The sequence below is a fragment of the Lissotriton helveticus genome, chromosome 5_1, assembly GCF_964261635.1.
Source record: "Lissotriton helveticus chromosome 5_1, aLisHel1.1, whole genome shotgun sequence".
In the NCBI taxonomy this organism is placed as follows: domain Eukaryota; kingdom Metazoa; phylum Chordata; class Amphibia; order Caudata; family Salamandridae; genus Lissotriton; species Lissotriton helveticus.
Window position 1 is genome coordinate 1,455,324,582 of NC_136065.1, and position 20,076 is coordinate 1,455,344,657.

Consider the following 20,076-nt stretch of genomic DNA (forward strand, 5'->3'; position numbering starts at 1 on the left):
AATGGAAAAAATGGGTGAACTGTTTTCTCATGTATCACTTCACCATTATTTAAGCCACAGGCTTCCGTAAAAAAAGGCGAGGCTCTTGCTTAACGGCATCCATGTTTAGGTCAGGCTAAAGGACCGATTTCAAATGTAATGCAGGATTCAGTAACTGGAGTTGCCTGAGCAAATTATGACGTTCATGTTGAAAGCCAGGCAAAACTTTATTTCTTTAGGAATGCCACTGACAAAAGTATAGCACCCTGCCTGGCTCTAAGATGGTGGACTCGTGTCAAATCGGCTCCGCCCCTGTTGAGCAGTGCATGCGCAGTGTTCAATGCTCGTGCCTGTGAGTTTTGCTCTGCAAGGCGGGGCGGCGGCAGTGTAAGGCCCAGGCGGAAAGGAAAGGCAGCGGTCGGCGGAACATGGCGACGGTGCGGTGGCAGTAAAGAGTGCTTCCTTTTTCTCTGTCAGTGAAGCTGGGATCATCGCGAAACGTGAAGGGACTCAGTGGCGGTCCCAGGAGAGAAAGGAGCGACACTGGTTGAGTGTGGCGGACAGCTCACCACCCACTGGAGGGGATTACTGAGAAGGGAACACCCAGAAGCGGCAGGAGGAGGATCAGGAGGGGCCTTCGCTGGACTGGGTATGGCACCTCGGACATTGCCACTTTGGGGCAGGAAAAAGGGAGCGGGGTTAGTGTGTAATGGTGTGACGACCCCCTTTGGTTAAGCAATTCCTCCACCCACTATTCTTTTTTTCAAAGCTCTAGCTTCAGTATTCACTATGTTTTATCCGTTTTAATGTCTCCTTAGACCATGTTTTAATACTTACTCGCCACCTTCAGTTTCCACTCTTATTACACTACTTACAGTGTTTTAATACACTTCTCCATAGCGCACCGCTTGTTTCAACATACCTTCCTTTTGATTTTACCACTGGCGCTATATCCCAGCGCCCAACCTGCTCTTTTCAGCGCGTTCCATCCTTGTACTTCAGCCCACAACCCCAACATTCACAAATCTACTTATTCCTCTTTGGAGCCCCATTAAAGTATGCCCTTCTCCACCAAGAACCCGCCTGCTTTCAATTTTCATTCCTTTACCACAGCAGCCCCAACTTTGTTTCTCCCGTTCAGCGCCTCTTTCTTCTTAAACTGTTGTTTCGTCTCTATCCGCAGTTGTTTCAGCTGCCATCCGTTTTTATATACATTTCCACAGCCTTGTTTCAGCACTCATCCTGTTTTGCACCCCTGTTCTGGCACTTAACCACTCCCTTGGCTGCCTTCAGCGTCCGCCTCAAGCCAGCACCCCTCCTCCTAAACAAAATGTGTTCCAGCACTAACTTTCAGCAGGTTTACTAAGCACTCATCAGACACTCGCACAGCTACACCTTAGAACTGAGATTCAGTTTCAAACCGATGAATATTCCACCCACACCCCAAAATATACTACGTCTTCGGTCCTCACAGAAAAGAGATCTTACGGCAGGAAGTGCATGACTTTTATTTTCCATTTGACTTGCAGTGAAGCGACGAATATTTTTCGCGAGAGGTAGTAAAACTAGGGGATATGCGAACGTTTTTGTCAAAGGCAAGAGAGAATTATATCTAAATGACAACTTTATATGTGTACTCTAGTTTAGTCCCCACAGCCACACTGAACCCTATCGCTCTTAAATGCTCTCGACCCGTTTCAACACTCAAAACCCCACCCATCCTTCAGCAGCCTCCTTTCTTAAGGAATGCCTCAACCCCTGCGCCAGCCCATGCCGAAACTCCTCCGGTGTTACTCCATACATACACTGACTTCTGTGCATTGCAAAATATGGAATAGTCACAGCTGCTTGTACTGACACTTTTTTTCCTAATAAAACTGCAGTTCCTAACTACTGTATTGGACGAAATGTAAGCGATATTATTTTCCAACTTCCGGTAGACCCTTCTGTCACACCCAGCACGTACCCCGATTGTTTTTAACGTATTTCATGAGATTTTTGCTATATTTTTGTAAGTTGTCAAACACTATTCCACAGGTCGTTTCTAACTGAACAGCTTTGAGGGATTTTTTTTCTTGTAATAGAACTAACTGTACTTATGTCTTAATTTAGTTTGCTTTGAAAACACATTTTACACAGGTATAAATCCAACTCCCCGCTTTTGTTTATTTAATTTATTGGCATAGCAATGTGTATCCAACTTTAAGTGTTTTACTTGTAATAATATTTCAGTGTGCCCACAAGTTCTTAAACAGTTCCAGTAATTACTATTGTTGCTAGTGAGTGAAACTGACGTCTTCATTTATGCGCACAGGGCTTGTACTGTATTAGCTGCTGGGCAGTCTCAACACAGCTCGCATTAAGTTTACAAGTTTCATTCGCATTCAGAGCATGTACAGTAGAGCAGACAGGACAAGGTACCTTTGCACAACCGATTTACAGCAGAAATTGAAGCTACTCTCACACAGAGTACTGCTGCATGTGAAGTTGTCATGCAGGACGGATAAAGAACATTTGCCATCTGGGCAGTAACCATGCAAATTGCATCAGGTTACAGAAGTGATTACTCTGATTGCTCTACTATTTATTGCGTTGAATGATATTTAGATTTCTTTGCATTATCTTACATTACACAATGTAATTACTGTGATTTGCATTAGACCTAATGTGGTCACTATTTCCTTCGTAATATAAGTTAGATTTTCCTATTGTGTTTTATTCCATGGATGATTACTTCATGTTTACACTTGACTACATTACTGAATGTTTCTTTACTGAGCATTAGAATAAATAATTGCGCTAAGTACCTTCATCTTCAATAGATTGGATATACAGGTTATGTTGACGTAACTGTATAGAGTATAGATTAAGATACTGTTTACTTGAGTTCAACCAAAGTGGTAAATTGGTATATGAATGATTCATCTTGCAACCAGTGAAGTTGCTCTGATTATGTAGTTCTCTCTTGTATTACAGAATGATACTCTGTTCACAGTGAATTTGATTACTGACAATTACACTGGCGAATCCTAGGTTGTGGACAGTTGCTCAACCTATATATCTTTGGGGGCATCCCTTTGGGTACTTTCTATAATGGACCACAGAAAGCTTTTCTTATGTTTGCTCCAAAAACATTAAATTATTGTTCATACTGCTTTAGATTACAAAAATACTCTGGTAGTAATACAAAAGGTTGGATTACAGAATGACTCCTTTTGTTTTATCCTAAAGGTGATTGCAGGTAGATTCATTTTATTCTTTTACTTTTTTATGGATACTGCTGGGATTTACTTTGATTGCTATAACTTTATTCACATTAAGACATTCCTTATATTACTTAATACAGTAACATGTAGACGTTTACTGTGATAACCTACACAGTGTTATGGAGTGACATGACTGATTACATTAATATATAGGTCCGGATTATGAATTGGTCTGTGTTTTCTGACCCTTGTTTGAGCAGGGGTTGGAATTCCAAGTTGGGTGTTTTTTATTGCGCCCAATAATGTCTGGTTGTGTTAAATATCTTACATTTTGTTACATTTTGACAGATAAAACCTTTCAAAATTTAACAGGGGAAAAATAAATAGTATTTACTCTACTAGGCAGATTTTAAATGTCATTCTCCCACAACCGTGAGTAGGCACTACACTATTTTATTGCAACGATAAATACCTTACCTTGGGGTATCATTATTTATGAGGTGCGACAACTAGCACCTTGTTTGCAACAAACTATGAATCGGAGCCTTAATATTTAAGGTCATCGCACCTGTACTATTTTACAGCTAGATTTATAATCCGCTAACTCTTGCATCAAGGTTCTTTCAATGCAATCCCAACATGCTCCAGGTTTAGTATTATGGGTTGAGTGGGAGAATAATTATTTGATGACTGATTTTGTTTTTCATAAAATTAAAGTTGACTATTCATTGGTTAGTTACATTTAATTACAAAGGTCATGGGTGATATTTCATTATGTGTGATAGATTTGTTCTGTATGTAATTTATCTTTAATATTTATGGGATGTGTAGAGTTTGCAATGTTTTTTTTTATTACCTGTGCAATAACGTTTTTCATTCATCAAATTACTTTACCATCTACTAGATCATAGAGCCATCTAACGTCCTCCCTGATTATTTACCCTACGTTGGGTAATGGGTTAATCTGATTACTATATTCTGCATTAGATCACAGAAGCAGAATGCTTCAGTAAAAATCCCATACTTCAGATAATAAAAACATGTGATTCTTAATACTTTAACTTTATTAAATTAGCTCAGAAGAACAAAGATGAATCGGACTACTTTATCGTTTGAAATTACATAAGAAAATTGATATGGTTATTTTACTGTTCTTTTCTGTAGACGTCTGAATGAAGAACAGTCACTCAAAAGGGTGTCTTGGTTCTCAGCACCATGTGACTCTGGGCAATAGCTCGCTTAATCTTCCCGACGGCCCCCAGCGCCTGGAGACCCTTACGGGTGATTGTGCGCTTTACAAATGTGGACTTTACTTTACTTTTAAGGAACTTTAATGTGATGTTAGGCATCAAGAGATTCATTCAGTGAATATTGAGGGCCATCTTTCAGTTGCTTTATGGATAGAAAGGTGATTCTCCAGTCAACCTAGACCCAGAGCATTCCAATATTTCGATGCCAAGAAAGAAGCACCACCAGCTTGCCAATGATGAACTTTAGGAGGGGTCAGTAAGGTAACTGTAGCTTATCTGAGATTATGGGTTGAAAGATTCTTAAGAAATTTGGAACCCAAAGCAGGCCTTGTTTAATTACTATAATCCAGCATAAAATATGCAGTACTAGTTATTCTGTCCGAACAACAAGAGTAATTTTTTTTGTCAACGAAAAATCCTACCTTCCGGACCAATGATGCAGCACTAAGGGGAATCATATTGCCTTGGCCAAAAATTGGACAACCAAATCCAAGGCTGTTTTCCTACAACCAATACCTCAGTTTTCTGTGTTTTGAGGGAAGAATTTTTCATCCAGGACAACCTCAGTTGCGATATTCTGGTAGTTTGCCACATGTCATATCAATCAATCAGGGACTTTTAAAGTGCGCCACGCACCCTTAAGGGTCTCAAGCTGCGTGGGTGCAGCTCCTGGTCAGCCAAAAAGCCATGTCTTGAGGCTCTTTCTGAAGGTGGGCAGGGAAGCGTCTGATGTTGACTAAGAGCTTGTTCCGGGCTCTGGCTGCGCCGTAGAAGAAGGCTCTTCCGCCTGCTCTGGCTCTGCTGATGCGTGGGGTCACTGCTAGGGTGAGGTAGGCCGAGCAGAGGTTTTTGGGTTTGTGGAAAGAGATTCTTTCGTTGAGGCATTTAGATCCGATGTTGGGGAAGGATTTGTAGGCGTGGGGGAGTTACTAGAAAGTTACTCTCTTCTTGACGGGGAGCCAGTGGAGGTCTCGCAGGTGTTTGGTCATGTGCTCATGCCTCGCGTGGGCTGCTGAGGACTAATCTGGCTGAGGTGTTCTGGGTGGTCTGGACTTTGTGTAGACGGGATTTGTTAATTCCAGCATAGAGGCCGTTTCCGTAGTCCAGTCTGCTAGTTATGAGTGCGTGGGTGATGGTCTTTCTTGCTTCAGGGAGGATCCACTTGAAGGTCTTGCGGAAGGAGTTGAAACAGGTGGAGGCGATGGCGTTGATTTGGCATATCATGGTGAGAGAGGAGTCTAGAAGGATGCCGAGGTTCCCGGCGTGGTCCGTCGGGGTGGGAGAGTTTCCAAGGGTGGAGGGCCACCAGGAGTTGTCCCAAGCGTTGGGGGAGGGTCCGAGGATGAGAACCTCTGTCTTCTCAGGGCTGAGCTTTAGGCAGCTTTTGCTCATCCAGGCTGCAACTTCTTTCATTCCTTCTTGGAAGCTGAATCTGGAGTCTTCATGGTTCGTCGTTGGGATTATCCAGCCACAGCAGAAGCTAAGTCCTCTGCTTAGGTCATTAAGCGCAGACCGAAAGACCTAATGAGCTGGGCAAGAGAGTAGGCATATACATCAAAAATGAAATGAAAAATTGCATTTGTATACCACATAACTGCCCTGAGGCCTCGCAGCGCTTGAAGATTAAATGGTTTAGCGCAGGCTCAGGGCAGATCAGCAGGATTTTGCAAACAAATGCGTTTTCAAGGCCTTTCTAAAAGACAAGAGGTTGCTGTTTCCTCGGATGGTGAGGGGAAGGGCGTTCCAGAGTCTGGCCGCCGAGTGGGAAAAAGAGCGGCCACCCCACCGGGCTTTATTGATCTTAGAGGAGGTAGCCAGCTGCAGGGTGCCAGAACGAAGGGAGCGAGCTGGAACATAGGGCGTAACCAAGGGGTGCAGAATCGCTGGGCCTACACGATGGAAGGATTTGTGCAAGATGCACAAAGCCTTGAACTGCACTCTGGCAGCCATTGGGAGCCAATGGAGGTCTTTCAGAGCCTTCCTCGCCGACTGCCGACGGGGCAGATTAAACAGTAGACGGGCCGCACTATTTTGTGTGACCTGGAGCTTCTGAAGTACCGAGGCCGGTGCTCCCAGATAGAGAGCATTCCCGTAGTCCAGGCGGGAGAGAATCAGGGCCTGGACCATGATCCTCCTCGCCTGGAGAGGGAGCAGAGGGAGCACCCGCCGGAGCATCCTCATTAGTCCAAAGCAAGTGGCAGCGGTCTTAGTGGCCTGGACCGAGAAATCAAGAGCGGTGTCGAGCCAGATCCCGAGGCTCTTTATCTGGGACCTGGGGGCGGGGGGAACGCCAAGACATGGTGGCCAGACGGGTGCAAGAACAGACGGGGAGGAATTTCCGAGGAGAATGATGTCTGTCTTCTCCCCGTTGAGTTTCAGACAGGAGGCTTGCATCCATCTGGCAACAGCCTCTAGACAGGGGCCTAAGGTGTTGGATGATCCGTCTGCGTGGTCTAGCGAGACCACCAGCTGCGTATCATCCGCGTAGGTGACAATACGCACACCAAAGGGATGGACTATCCTGTCCAGAGGTTCCATGTAGGCGTTAAAAAGGGTCGGGCTCGGGGAGGAGCCCTGAGGAACCCCGCACCTGAGAGGATGTTTGGGAGAGACTGTCTCACCCTCAAAGACCTGGAAGAAACGCTCGCTCAGAAAGGAGGCAAGCCAATCCAGGGCCGCGCCCGACACGCCCATGCCAGCCAGTCGATGTAATAGTGTGGCATGGTTCACCGTGTCGAACGCGGCGCTAAGGTCTAACAGGATGATGGCCACCTTTCCTCCATGATCAAGAATAGCTCTTGCTTCTTCTGTAACCGCTAACATAGCGGTTTCGGTACCATGTTGAGGACGAAATCCTGTCTGGGAGGCACGCAGCAGAAAGTTGGACTCCAGATAGTCTGTTAAGATGTTGTTGACGTGCCTCTCCAGCAGGTCACTCAACCAGGGGAGCAACGAAATGGGACGGTAGTTGGACAGGTTGCTCTGATCCAGGGTGGGCTTTTTGAGAAGTGCCCTCACCATGGCACATTTCCAGGAGAGTGGGACCGATTTGGACACAATGGAAGTGTTTAAGGTTTCCAAGATGACAGGGCGAATAACGTCCAAGGCCTTGACAAGGATCCGGGGGGGTGCCGGGTCATTGGGTGACCCGGAAGTAACTTTGGAGATTAATCTATCCAGACTACAGGCATCAAGAAGCGGAATTGTGTCCAGCTTACAGAGAGCCAGAGAGTCAGCTGGTTTGTGTGGGGCAGAGCAGGCGATGACCATAGAATTGCTAAAGGAGGAGTATATGGTCAAAATTTTCTTTGAAAAGAAGGCAGCCAGCTCATTGCAGCGATCTTGTGCACCTTCGGCAGTGGGACGCTCAGCCGGGGGTGAAATAAGGGACTTAGCTATCCTAAAGATTTCCCTAGGGGCATTGGCTGCTGCATTAATTTTCCCTTCATAGAAAAAGGCTTGCGCCTTTTTAATCTCTAATTTGTAGAGCTTCATTGCAGACCTATAATCATCTTTCCTAGACGAAGAATGGTCCTTCCTCCACGCTCTCTCCAGTTTACGGCAGTCAAGTTTTAATGACCTTAGAGCAGGAGTGTACCAAGGTGCGACTTTAGGTCTTCTAATGAGTTTACAAGGGCGTTTGGGAAGAACTAGGTCTAGGGTGCTGGAAATCCAGTGATCAAAATCGTTAGAGGCAGAGGCAGGAGTCGTAGCCTTCCTCGGGGGATCTTGGACGAGGGCAGTTGTCCAGTCAGTGAGAGAAAGAGAGGACCATTTCCTGCCCAGATACTTGATAGGAACATCACAAGGGGAAGAGGAGTTGGAAAGCCAGGTAAAAGGTATCAGGAAGTGATCGGTCCAGGGTAGTGGAACTGGGGACTCTACATTAAGGTTGGTGTTGCTGTATATGTGATCAAGAAGATGTCCCTTCTTGTGGGTTGCCTGATGGCCTCTCTGGCAAAGATCTAACGCTTGCATGTTGACCCGTAAGTTATTAGCTGACGTATCATGGGGGTCATCTAAATGGATGTTAAAATCCCCAAGCAAGGTGAAGTTAGATGAGGTCAAAACTGTGTTGGCAGTGAGGTCCGTGATTTGCGTAATGAAATTGTTAAGGGAACCAGGTGGGCGATAGAGTAAGATACCGGAGAAAGTGGTGGTGGGGGAAAAATCAAGCGCAAAGTGTAAGCTCTAGCAGGTCGGCGAGGAGTTGGGAATGACACGACACTTAAAACTGTCCCTATATATGATGGCCAGGCCCCCGCCTCTACCCGACTGGCGGTCGAGGCGCTTGAGGGTATAGCCTTGAGGTGTGGCCCATATTGTAGTCTGGTCATTGTCCATCTGGAACCAAGTTTCCGTTAAAAATAGAGCGTCAGGATTGAGCTCTTCAATCATCAGATGCAGCTCTGTGAAGTGTTTAGGTAGTGACCGGCAGTTGAGGAGATACAATCTCCAGATCTCTCCCAGGAGGGAGAGTGTAGCTGTATGGGCGGGGGGTGCTCCATGTACAGTGCTTACAGTAATGTTCAAGATTAGCTGGGGGAAAAGAGTGGCGACAGGGACTGGTGGGGGGACGTAGGGAGTGTAACAACAAAGAGTTGTAGGAAGTACGAAGACCCACCATAGTGCTGGGCGGCTCCCAAGCCAGGGCCAGCGAGAAGCGTCTGAACGCGGACTGGCGCAGACTGGCTTCTCTAAAAAGTGCTGGACTCCATGATAAGCTTTTAGGTACACTGGGAGAGTTTTCAAAACCTAGATTAAAATGTTGAGGAAGATACTGCAGGTAGGCGATCCAGGTCATTGCATTGCTGTGGACACCCACCTGATGCACTGAGGCAAAAGAAGGTCATGAACTTGTGTCAAAAGGATGTTGAGAGATCAGGTAGGTCCAGGCTGCCAAGTGACCCTTTTCTGCTATTATTCTAGGATTGTCGAGGACTCAAATCCATGTGGTGTGTGAGCTCCGGAAAGGAGAAGCCTTGTTGACCACCGGCCAAGAAAGGAGCTAGAGTACAAATTAAGAAAGTTGATGATAAACTCATTTTTGAAAAAGATCAAAGAAGAGTGATCTTTAAAGATATGGGGAGAATGAAGGTTCTGCTGAATGATCATAGACTGTTGTCAGTTAAAGGAACAGTAAATTCCCTAGGAGACAGGCTGTAGAGGTTGTTGCGTACAGGGCTAACCGATCTGATGACCGTAAGTAAGATCAGAGCCAGCAATCGAGGGAGAACCTGATTTATATGTAGTAGATAACCTTCTTGATTTGAAACTTACTAAAAAAGTTTAAGTTGAGTTATCTGTTGAATATTAGAAATATGGCTTGGACAGACACATTGTGATTGCTCGATCTCTATGGGGAAAATAATTGCAAGTTCTTTTGTGGAAGGAAAATTCAGATTCGGATTGGGTTATATGCATATAACAGAAGGCCGGGTTTAGGACGGAAGAAACTACTTAACAGATTTTTTTTCAGTAGAAATAACAATGTTATTGCTTCGATTAGTTGAGTGTTCTAGCATGTCTGGTTTGTATTTTTGATAAATGCTAAGTACCGTATAGTAATGAATGCCCTTTTCCAATGAAGTAATCAGGCAACTAATATTTTTCAGAATGTTTTTATATATAAATTTGGCCAATTTGAGTTTCTCCATAAACCGGGGGAGAGGGGGCCTGTTCCATTGGATGCATACGAGCATTAGAGGGGATTGAATGTGTCCATAGCTCACGTGATCCCATTAATATAGTCATATAACAATTTCTGTAATAAGTCATTGTTTGGAAGTTCGAGTGCAGCTGTAAAGTAGGCGACTGTGCTCCAGGGCATGGTGTGATTTTAAACTGCTGTACCTTGTATTAGAATGCAGAGTCCGTGTGTAGAGTTTATTCTCCCTGTATGTAATTACAGAAAGTATTGTCCCATCAACCCTGAAATAAATTGCAGATGACTCTAATCTATCCTGAATCAGACTGTTAAACATTCAGAATACCCCTACCCTGCAGGTGAATTTTCAGGAATACTTCTCTTACTTTACCATTTGCAAGATGACAGATGGAGATTGCTGTTATACCTTTACCCCACAGTAAATCACATTAGGTGATTTGTCTGTGTTCTTTACGTTGTATCAGTGTTTTTAAGCGTCTTACTCCAATAATAGTGCCATTTATCGGATCAAAGAAAGATATTACTTTAATTCTTGATTCAATGTTTGATTCAAAAGATTACTTTGATTAGACCTGTATTATGTAAGGGGGTGGGGTTACACTGAAGTAAGAAATCAAAATAAAGAAGTTTATGATTATTTTTTCCTGCATTTGATAACAGATGTGACTTACTCCAGTTACTTTACTCTCTATTGGACTACAAAAGGATTTTACAAGGACCTGCGTCAGGTTACACAAGATTATAGTAATGACCCCAGCCTACTTTAGATGACATAAGATTTGACAAACTCCACACAGGCAGCAGTAGTATGTTTATCTTTTGACCTCTAGCTTACTGCTAACACTTGCGGAAAAGGCATGACGTTGGAGCTCTTTGAGGAGTATTTGGCAAATAATTATCTCTTGTCCTCCTGTGTTTTCCATGTCTCCTGCTCAGCACTTGATATCAGTGTATTACTATGCAGGTCTTTGGTGGGGACTGGCACTTAGATCAGTGTAGAATGTCTGGTGGTGGGCACTGTTGGGGTGGCACTACTGGTAGGACTTTCTAGGCTCTGTGTGTGTAATTAAGAATCTAAATGTTTTATACCTATTGAGTCCATCTTGATACTTGCATACAGAGCACTAACGTGTAGGACTGGAAATATGTAATGCTTCACCTTGGCTTACACAGTAGATTGGCTCAACGCAAGACTAGGCTCAATTCAAGCCTTACAGTCTCTTGACAAGGGTTACTGGATTGATCTGCAGAAGGTAAAAGCTGTGCTGACTGAGTGAAGGGACCGAGTGGCTCGCAGCCTTTCAACAGCAGCTTCGGGTCAGGTCTATAAGAGACTAGTAGGCGGTAAACACATTGCCACCCAAATATACAGACTCTTCTTTTGCGAATGCTGTGTATTGAAGAAACAGAAGGAGTTGTGCTTTGAGTGCCTCCTTTAAAACAGATTTGAGGTTTTCTACTTTGCGGGCTTGGGGTTAACTGCTGCAGTGGGATTTCAGTTGGTATGGACTAGATGCCATACAGATTGCTTGAAGCTAGCGTGCTCACCCAGCTACGAGTTCAAGCACAAATCGGCTGGTGTGCAGCCTCTTTGCTGGAAGAATGGCTGTTGGATTTAAGTAGTGTGGCTTGGTATAAACTTAGTAGTTCAGAGCATTGGTTAGTCAATGAAGCCTGAGTTGCAGTTGGATGTTGTAACGGTTGCCCTTGTGGCATGTGCATTGTGTATCTCCGTTGTTCTGACTCAAGCTCCTCCAGAGCCATGCGTGTGAGTGTGGGGTGCATTCACAAGGTGTTGATTTTCAGTGTTTGTTAGAAATGGGGGTCTCTAGTTGGCAGTGGTTTGCACCCTATCCAAGTAGGGACACTTTCTCCTAGTCAGGGTAAGAGTTACACACCTAGATGACCCCTGCTAACCCCCTTGGCAGATTGGCACGAGAAGACTCTCACACTCTTACTTTATCTAAACCAGACCAAAACAACAACAAAAAAATCCAACATACACAACTTAAAATATCACTTTCAAAAGGTTAAAGCAACTTAGGCCATATGTGATTTTACATCTGGAATGCGTCACAATTCCACACGAAAAACAGCTGCAAGAGAGGATGCATCGGAAAACGCAAGTGAAGCCTTGATTCCTTAGTCCCATAGTAGTGGAGGTGTCAGTACTTCCTGCGCACATGAGAAGTGTTGCATCGAATCCTTGTTGTGAGGGTAAGTGGTGCGTCAAATTTCAGACATGCTGTCTCGCTACTTAGCTGTAGGGCTCCCTTGGCGAAGAAATGGCGCACAGGTGCGAAGCACGAGAAAATTCTGGCGCTGTGAGTCAATGCAGGGACTGAACAGGCACTGCATTGACTTCCGCAGACAGGTGATGCGCTGTTTCTTTCAACCACACACCAGGGCTACGTTTGAGTTCGGAGCGGGAGTGTCTGCCATCAGCGACTCAGTGCTCTGGACTCTCGCTGTGGTTGTATCTTTGGGGGCGCAAACGGGCGATGCGTTGACCTCACACCCGACGCACTGCAGTAATGTGTTGGTTTTTCAATCGCATAACAAGCTTGTGGTGGGGAAAAAGAAAGCTGGAAATGCAATGCATGGTTTTTCGGTTCTTGAAGCAGTAAAACAACCTCCACAGGCTCGAAACTGGAGTTGGCACCACAAGGCAGTTCAAAACTCCCAGAAGTGGAGTTCAGGGGAGCTGCAAATGAAGTCTTTGATGGCCCTCAGACTTCCTACATGAGGCAAGCACACATACGACCTTGGGGAACCCTGGAAGAGCAGGATTCAAAAAAGCAAATTCCAGTTCTTTCACTGCCCACGGACAGAAGCAGCACCTGCAGGCCAACCCAGCAAAGCAACACAGAGCCAAGGGGTAGTAGGCCTCCTGACCGCTTTTCTTCTTGGCAGAGTTCCCAGTCGAAGTGTTCTAAAAAGTTGGGGTTACATGTCCAATACTTCTATCACCTTTGGCCTTTAAAGTAGGCATACTTCAAAGAAACGTCAGTTGTTCAAAAGATCCTGCCTTGGCTCCATACACTGTGGTAGAGACACATTGTGAGAGGACAGGCAAAGCCATATTCAGGTCTTGGTGACCACTACTCCCACCTCTTGCTCAGGAAGACCCATCAGCCTTTTAATGGGCCACCAGGATATGCAGGGCACGCTTCCCCTCCCTTTATGCGACTGTCTATAGAAAATGCACAAACAGCCCGACTGTTGTGGATGCTCCTGGAAGGCAGAGACGCAGAATGGCAAAGGAAGAACATTCCTACTTTCTAAAAGTGGTATTTTTAAACACACAATTCAAAACCACCTTCGCTAAAAGATGTATTTTTAAATTCTGAACCTAGGGAGCCCAGACTCCAAATCTCTTTCCAATTGAAAGTTACACTTTTAGGACGTTACAAGGCCGCTTCAAAGATGACATATAGGAGAGATACCCCATGCAAAAGTGAAGAACGAAACTAGCAGTATTTCACTATCAGGACATGTAAAACACACAAGTACACATCTTAAATTCACATAAACTGTACCCTGCCCGTGGGGTTACCATGGGGCTATCTTGGGGTGCCTTACATGTAGTAAAAGGGAAGGTTTGGGCCTGACAAGTGGGTGCACTTGCCAGGTTGACATAGCAGTTTAAAACTGCACTGGCAGACACTGCAGTGGCAAGCCTGAGACATGGTTACAAGGCTATTCATTTGGCTGGCGCAATCATTGCTGCATGCCTACCAGTAGCATTTGATTTACAGGCCCTAGGCACACACAGTGCACTTTACTACGGACTTACTAGTAAATCAAATATGCCAATCCTGGGTAAACCAATCACCATTACAATTTTCACATACAGCATATCCACTTTAGCACGGATCAGCAGTGGTAAGGTGCCCAGCGTTCAACAACCAACAAAAACAGGTCAGAAAAAAGAGGAGGAAGGAAGCAAAAAGTCTGGGGATAACCTTGCAAAAAGGGCCAGGTCCGACAGGGTGCATTTACATCGTTTGATGCTTCTGTTTGAGTGTTGTGGTGTTGCCTTACAATGAAATCTGGAGTGTGGATGGACTCTGAACAACAAGGACGTTTGTGCAGGACTTCACTGACTACATACAGAAATACTGGGACATCACATAGAGCAATTAGTAAACTAATTATCAGTAAACCATAAATACTGCAATTCATTTATTAAATAACATCTGCATGTGTAGCCGTGCATCAGCATGACAAATATAGCACATGCTGTATATGACTTCACCACGGTCAAAAAAATTCACATGAAGAGATGAAGCAGCAAATGATTCACTCTTGATACAGTTTCCTACGTCCACGTCGGTCATCACAGGTATGGCAAAAAGAAAAACTACCTCGTTCTAAATCATTTTGAGAATTACTGAAATTACTACTTTGAGTGATGCACAAGAAAATATTTTTATTTAAGACCGTTCAGTTGGAGTTCATTCAAGCCAAGACCGATGGACAACAAAGTTTCCCTAACCCGGCCTAGATGGCAGGGGCTGAGTTGGACCAAGTCACTCCTCTTTGTTTTCCATCTTGTGTGTTTTTAATATGTCCTTATTCACATCTGATATTTTGCTAATCCTGTATTTCTTGACCTTTTTTTGCTGTTTGAGCTTCAAATGACAGTGGGTTGACATTCAAAGAAGCAGTTTATTTATTTATAAAGTATTATATAGCACAAACTTGATCCCGTTTGTCCTGGTCCTCTATGGTGCTCTAACTTTATTTGGAGAATAATTGTCTGGAAAGGTTGTTTGTACGTAGATCAAGATATGTACCATGAATGATTGAACAGTCACTTGGTCAGCACAGTAGCTGCTTCCAGGGAAGCATACCGGCTCTGCGCTAACCTGGCAGCTAACTTGAACTTTTTCTCTCTAAAAAGGAATGTTTGCAGATTGGCCTTAAATGGCCCGTCCGTATCAATGTTACATAAATAAGTTCCCGGTAAAGCGTTCCACAACCTAGCCTCCTAGACAGAAAAAGATACTACCTGCAAACCCCCTCAAACTTCCCTCCCCTGCTCTAGCTCTCCGAATGAGAGGGATCTCGACAAATATGTGGCTAGCAGAGGGAAGTGCCCTCTGGGGTTCATAAGGTCTAGCTTTTACCTGATAATAACTAGGGCCTTTGTCGATGTACGGCTCTGAGTTGTTAGTGCTTTAAATCTGCTATTTCTTCAGCTCCTCCCTAACAGATTTGTCCAATGAGATATGCTGCTGCATTCTGTACCAGTTGCATCATATTTAACATGCCTAGTCGCCCCAAGATATGAAACAATACTGTTGTCACTTATGCTTCATTTGTTCTCTAATATTCAGTGTATGTGGATGTTTTTTCTTTCTACATTTCAAAGGATTACAGAAGAAAATTTTTCATTGGTGTGACCAGCATTACAGTAAAGAAGTAGCTTACTCCGGTTACTTAAAAGATATTGCTCCGATAACTGGATGATGCTGCTAATTGCGTTACCCCGTTATTTGGATCTCGTCCCTAAATGCTAATGAGCCTTTTTTTTCAATTTGCAGTTACCTCTGAAGAAGGGCTTTCAGCCCGAAATGCCTTGGGTTTATAGTTGCACAAGTAACCAGGATACATAGTTGATTCCATCGTGCTGCATGATAAAGCCTGCATGGGCAGGCAGCATTTGAAGCATGGAATCATGTTGGCTGCATTTTGAATTGTGAAAGTTTGAAGAACATGGAATAAACATGAATTACTTAAAGAAAAAACGAATTACAGTTTTCATTCAGTCATTTACGCTGGGCAGTTTGTGACTGGAGCAAAAATACTGCCCCAGCCCATTATGGACCCTTCTTGAGACATCCGTAGGTGCGTCTGGCTTCTTGGAGGTAGGCTGTGAACCAGGTGGCCTTCCTGAGGCCCTGTCTGTTGGGGTTGCGGGGGGGGGGGCAAGTTTGTCTGCGCAGTTGGTGATCCAACTGTAAAGTTCCTTGGCTGCAGAGTTGGCATCGGTAGAGGTGGCGGGGGCATTGCGAGTGAGGGTGGAGTTAAGGTGCTCCTCTGTGACCATGCTCCAGATCCTTCGCACAGGGGCGGTGGGTTTGTCGCCATGGGAGTGTATGCAGTGGTGGTCCGTCCAGGGGGCTGGCGTGGTGTGGCTGAAGTGGCTGTTGTTACCTCCTGCGACGATCGGGTCAAGGGTGTGTCCTGCCTTGTGGGTAGGGGTGGTAACGAGTTGTTTCAGTCTGAGGTTAGCAAGGTCATCCAGGAGGTTGGCAGAGTTTGGGTTGCTGAGGTTTTTGAGGTGGAAGTTGAGGTCTCCGATGAGTATGTAGCCTATGGAGGCGATGGCGTGGGGCTCGATGAGGTCGGTGATGGTAGTGGTGAACGTGGTTCGAGGGGCTGGTGGGGAACTGTAGGCGAGGATGCCACCTAGAGTCGTTCTGGGGCTGGTATAGATTTGGAAATGGAGGTGTTTGGTGGTGGACGAGGGTCACTTGTGCTGGAGGTGGTGGGTGGTGAGTTGGGGGAAAGCTCTTGTGTGCGATGGCGAATCCTCCTCCTGGGCGGTTGGGGCGGTCCTTCCTCTGGAGCTTGTATCCGCCAGGGATGGCGATGTAGCAGCGGAGGTGGGTTGGTCTATGTTTACGTGAAGAAGGCGACGTCTGGTGAGAGGGCGTCGGAGGTCCCTGATCTCTACATTGTCTGTGCAGGGAGCGCACGTTGAGGAGGATGCACCTCACGGCTTTGGGCGTGCGGAGGATAGGAAGGTTTGTCGGCAGTGTAGGCAGGAGAACTAGCTGTGGGTGATGTTCGGCATAGACAGCTGGCAGATGTTGTTCCTTCCGGAGTTGAGTGTGTGGAGGGCAGTTGAGTTGTAGCGGCGGGTGGTCGGTGAGCTAGGGTCCCAGGCGCTGGTCTCGTTCGGGTCACGGGGGCGCAGGCGGGCTTGCCTTTGGCGCGCCTTTAAATAGGGAAGGTGGAGGGAAGTGCGGCCGGCAGGGGGGGGGGGCTGCAGGGCAGCAGTGGCGGTAAAAGGACGGGGAAAAAGCATGCAGGGAGGAGGCAAACGGAGGGCAGAGGTAGCGGGGCAAATACAATTAAGGGCAGAAAAGTGAAGGCACGATGACCGGCAACACAACAAAATACAGATAAGCACCCAAAAAAATGGGCACAGACACGAAGACAGACATCAGCGGACCAGCAGAAGAGCAAGGCTCTCCCACTGGACCACCAGGGATGAATTGCAGGTAGGAGGAGCCTGCGGGTGGAGGGGGGCCTCAAACACCTGCCTAAGAGAGAGGTGTAAGGGCAGCGGCACAACAGTGGAGCTGCAGGGGCGGAGAGCTAGGTCTCTGACCAGGAGGTCAGAGGATTTGCTACCTCTAGTGCAAGGGCAAAATGCTCCCATCTTCCACACTGCAGAGGTGGTGTGCTGGTTGGGACAGTCTAGTAGTCCTCTATATGGGATTAATATCTTGTATTGAATGCTCATATAAAACCAAATTGTTATCTTATTTTGGGGCGAAGGTTGAGTCTTCTGAACTAATCATTTTGTCACAATTTACATTAAATTTTACAATCTTGTTATTGCATTCCGTACAAACCACTGAGTATTTCTTCATAACATGTTATACTTTAAATCACACCATCATTGTACCTTTCCTGATTGTTGAATCACTCTAAATCGTTCTTGCTTTGTGCGTTATCTGTGAGACCAGTTTCATATTTAACTCACAAAAATGTTATTTTCACTTTCCTTATGTAGCTAATTAGCACACACATTTTGGCTTGTTCTCTGAATGAATATGGCATTTTGATATATCTGATGTAAATCACCTGATTCTTGAATACATGTTGGAAAGAACGATATTTGGTACAGGCAAACGAGTCCTTTGGGATGTCGTTTGCTGTGCCAGATTATTTTGAAGTGTCCCACAAATCTTATTCGCCAAGTAACATTTTGAATGTTATTTTTTTCCTCCAGCCACCTGTAAAGTACTCTAAAAATCCCGGAAATAACAGCATAGGTATTTGCAAAAGTTTCAGAAGACCCAAGGATCTAGGTATTTCGGAGTGTTTTTGGTGAAGGTCCTACTCAGAATAACGATTGCATTGCTTTGCATTGCTAGTACAGGAACGATGAATGGGGTAGGAAGTTGTACTGAGTGGGTTGGAAGTTGTATTGTGTGGGGCATCCACTGCTGTGTTTTCTGCTGTATTACAAATTGACGTTAGCGTGGTGCTGTTATCAAATTGTCATCCAAAGTTATTTTTGTGTATTTCGTCTACTATGATGGTGTTTTGCCACGACAGAGTAAATGTTCATGCACAGGCTAGACAGTCTAGTGTGGAGGATAATATATATTTTTTAAATTAGTATAATTAAGTCTACCATAGATGACACTGGAAACAGTTGCCATAAAAATGTGGAGCCTTGTTTGTCATCTAAATAGAGGTTCCTTGTTCTTCGCACCTGAATTGCCATTTTTCTCAGGTTTCCCCATCCTGTTAACTTTTGTTTCTTTTATGCACGTTTGGATTTAAACCAACGAAAACTACTTACTTACATTTTTATTCTGTAAGGCCAGTTAATTTTAATCTAAACTTAGATTCAAAATATCTTTTAGTTACGAGGGGAAGCTCATTGCTTTATACGTTTGCCATATTGCCCTCAACAAGTGACTGTAAGTCATAGCTAGTGCAAGGGAAACAACATTTCTGACTCAAAAGCAATAACCATTGGATTTGTCGCGGTTTGTTTTTATCGTAGGAGACTGGGGACAAAAGGTCTGGTGCCATAAAAAGCGTAATTGGTTGTGTATGAAAGGGAGAAAAAAGTGTTGACTTATGTCGTTTTTGTTTTCTGGTAGAAAAGGGTTTGTGCGCTTGCAGCGTTTTGATATGCGGTTTGTTTCAGTTGACCCTGGTAAGTATTTGTAACTGGCTCTTTCCATACTTTGAGTATCTCCTGTGACGCTTAATCTTGTCCATGTTTATCCAAGTTGTGCATTTGCTTAAAGGCTACACCCAGCACTGGACAGCTTTCACTTGCGTGGGTGGCTGCTCAATATGGGAAATATGAGATCATTGCTAAAATGCAGAACATCTGGAGTGTTTATTGTTTTTCTTAACGATCAATGCAAATTAGTTCTTTTTTAAATTCATTTTATGTACTTAATACGAAAAATAAACACTGTTCTGGAATGTTTATTTTAGGCACTTGCAGTGTAGTTGATCTTGGATTTTCTTGAGACGGATTATATTTAATGCTAATAAAATATTATTTCTGTTTTGTAAGTACACACTAATTAATTTGCTGCAAATGAAAACTGCTAAATAGAGCGTAAAGAATAGTCTAATGCAATTATTTCAATCATGCTCATTTGTAATAATGATGGGCAATAAAGCCTGCTATTATGATGCCAACACTTTAGGAGAGCCTGTAGTTCTGTGCAGCATGATTTCAGACTAGCGTACATTTTCGCAGCTATGCAAATGTGGGAGTTATTTTCTGATAGACTCATATGTGATTATTAACAGGAGTCATTTACAATTAAAACTAAAATGCTGGGATGTAAAGAACTATGTTTTCCTGACCTAGGCCTCAACTCCATCTTGTATTAACATGGCTGCTGTTTCATAATGTTTACTGTGTCATTAATACCGCAGCAGCAAAATGGGTACTTTTTATTTTGTAATGACCTCATGTTCTCGAAAAACTCCGAAGGAAGGCTTTAGATACTTTTCATGGCTCTTCCTGCTTGTACACTATAGCCACGTGGTTCCCAAACCGTAGTTCGTTGACTGAGACACATTTCCCGGGTGTCCTAAACGAATTAAAGGGACCCGCTTTCCAGCCGTGAGGGAAACGGCACACCAAGCAGCACACTCACCTTGGGAGCTTGCTGTGGGGGAACGGCTTTGCTCCGTGAACCTGCCGTGAGGGAAACGGCATGCCACCCGCCTACATTCACCCGGAGCCACA

General features: G+C 44.6%; 1 protein-coding gene across 2 annotated transcripts in view; it reads left to right on the top strand.

Annotated features, from left to right (window-relative positions):
* The first annotated feature begins 333 nt into the window (after nucleotides 1–333).
* The window catches only part of RAP1A (RAP1A, member of RAS oncogene family), a 364,901-nt gene continuing 345,158 nt past the window's right edge, over nucleotides 334–20,076 (top strand). For both annotated transcript variants that reach the window (XM_078644455.1, XM_078644456.1), the window contains exon 1: nucleotides 334–628. The gene's annotated coding sequence lies outside the window, so the exon portion shown is untranslated. The remainder of the gene's footprint in view (nucleotides 629–20,076) is intronic.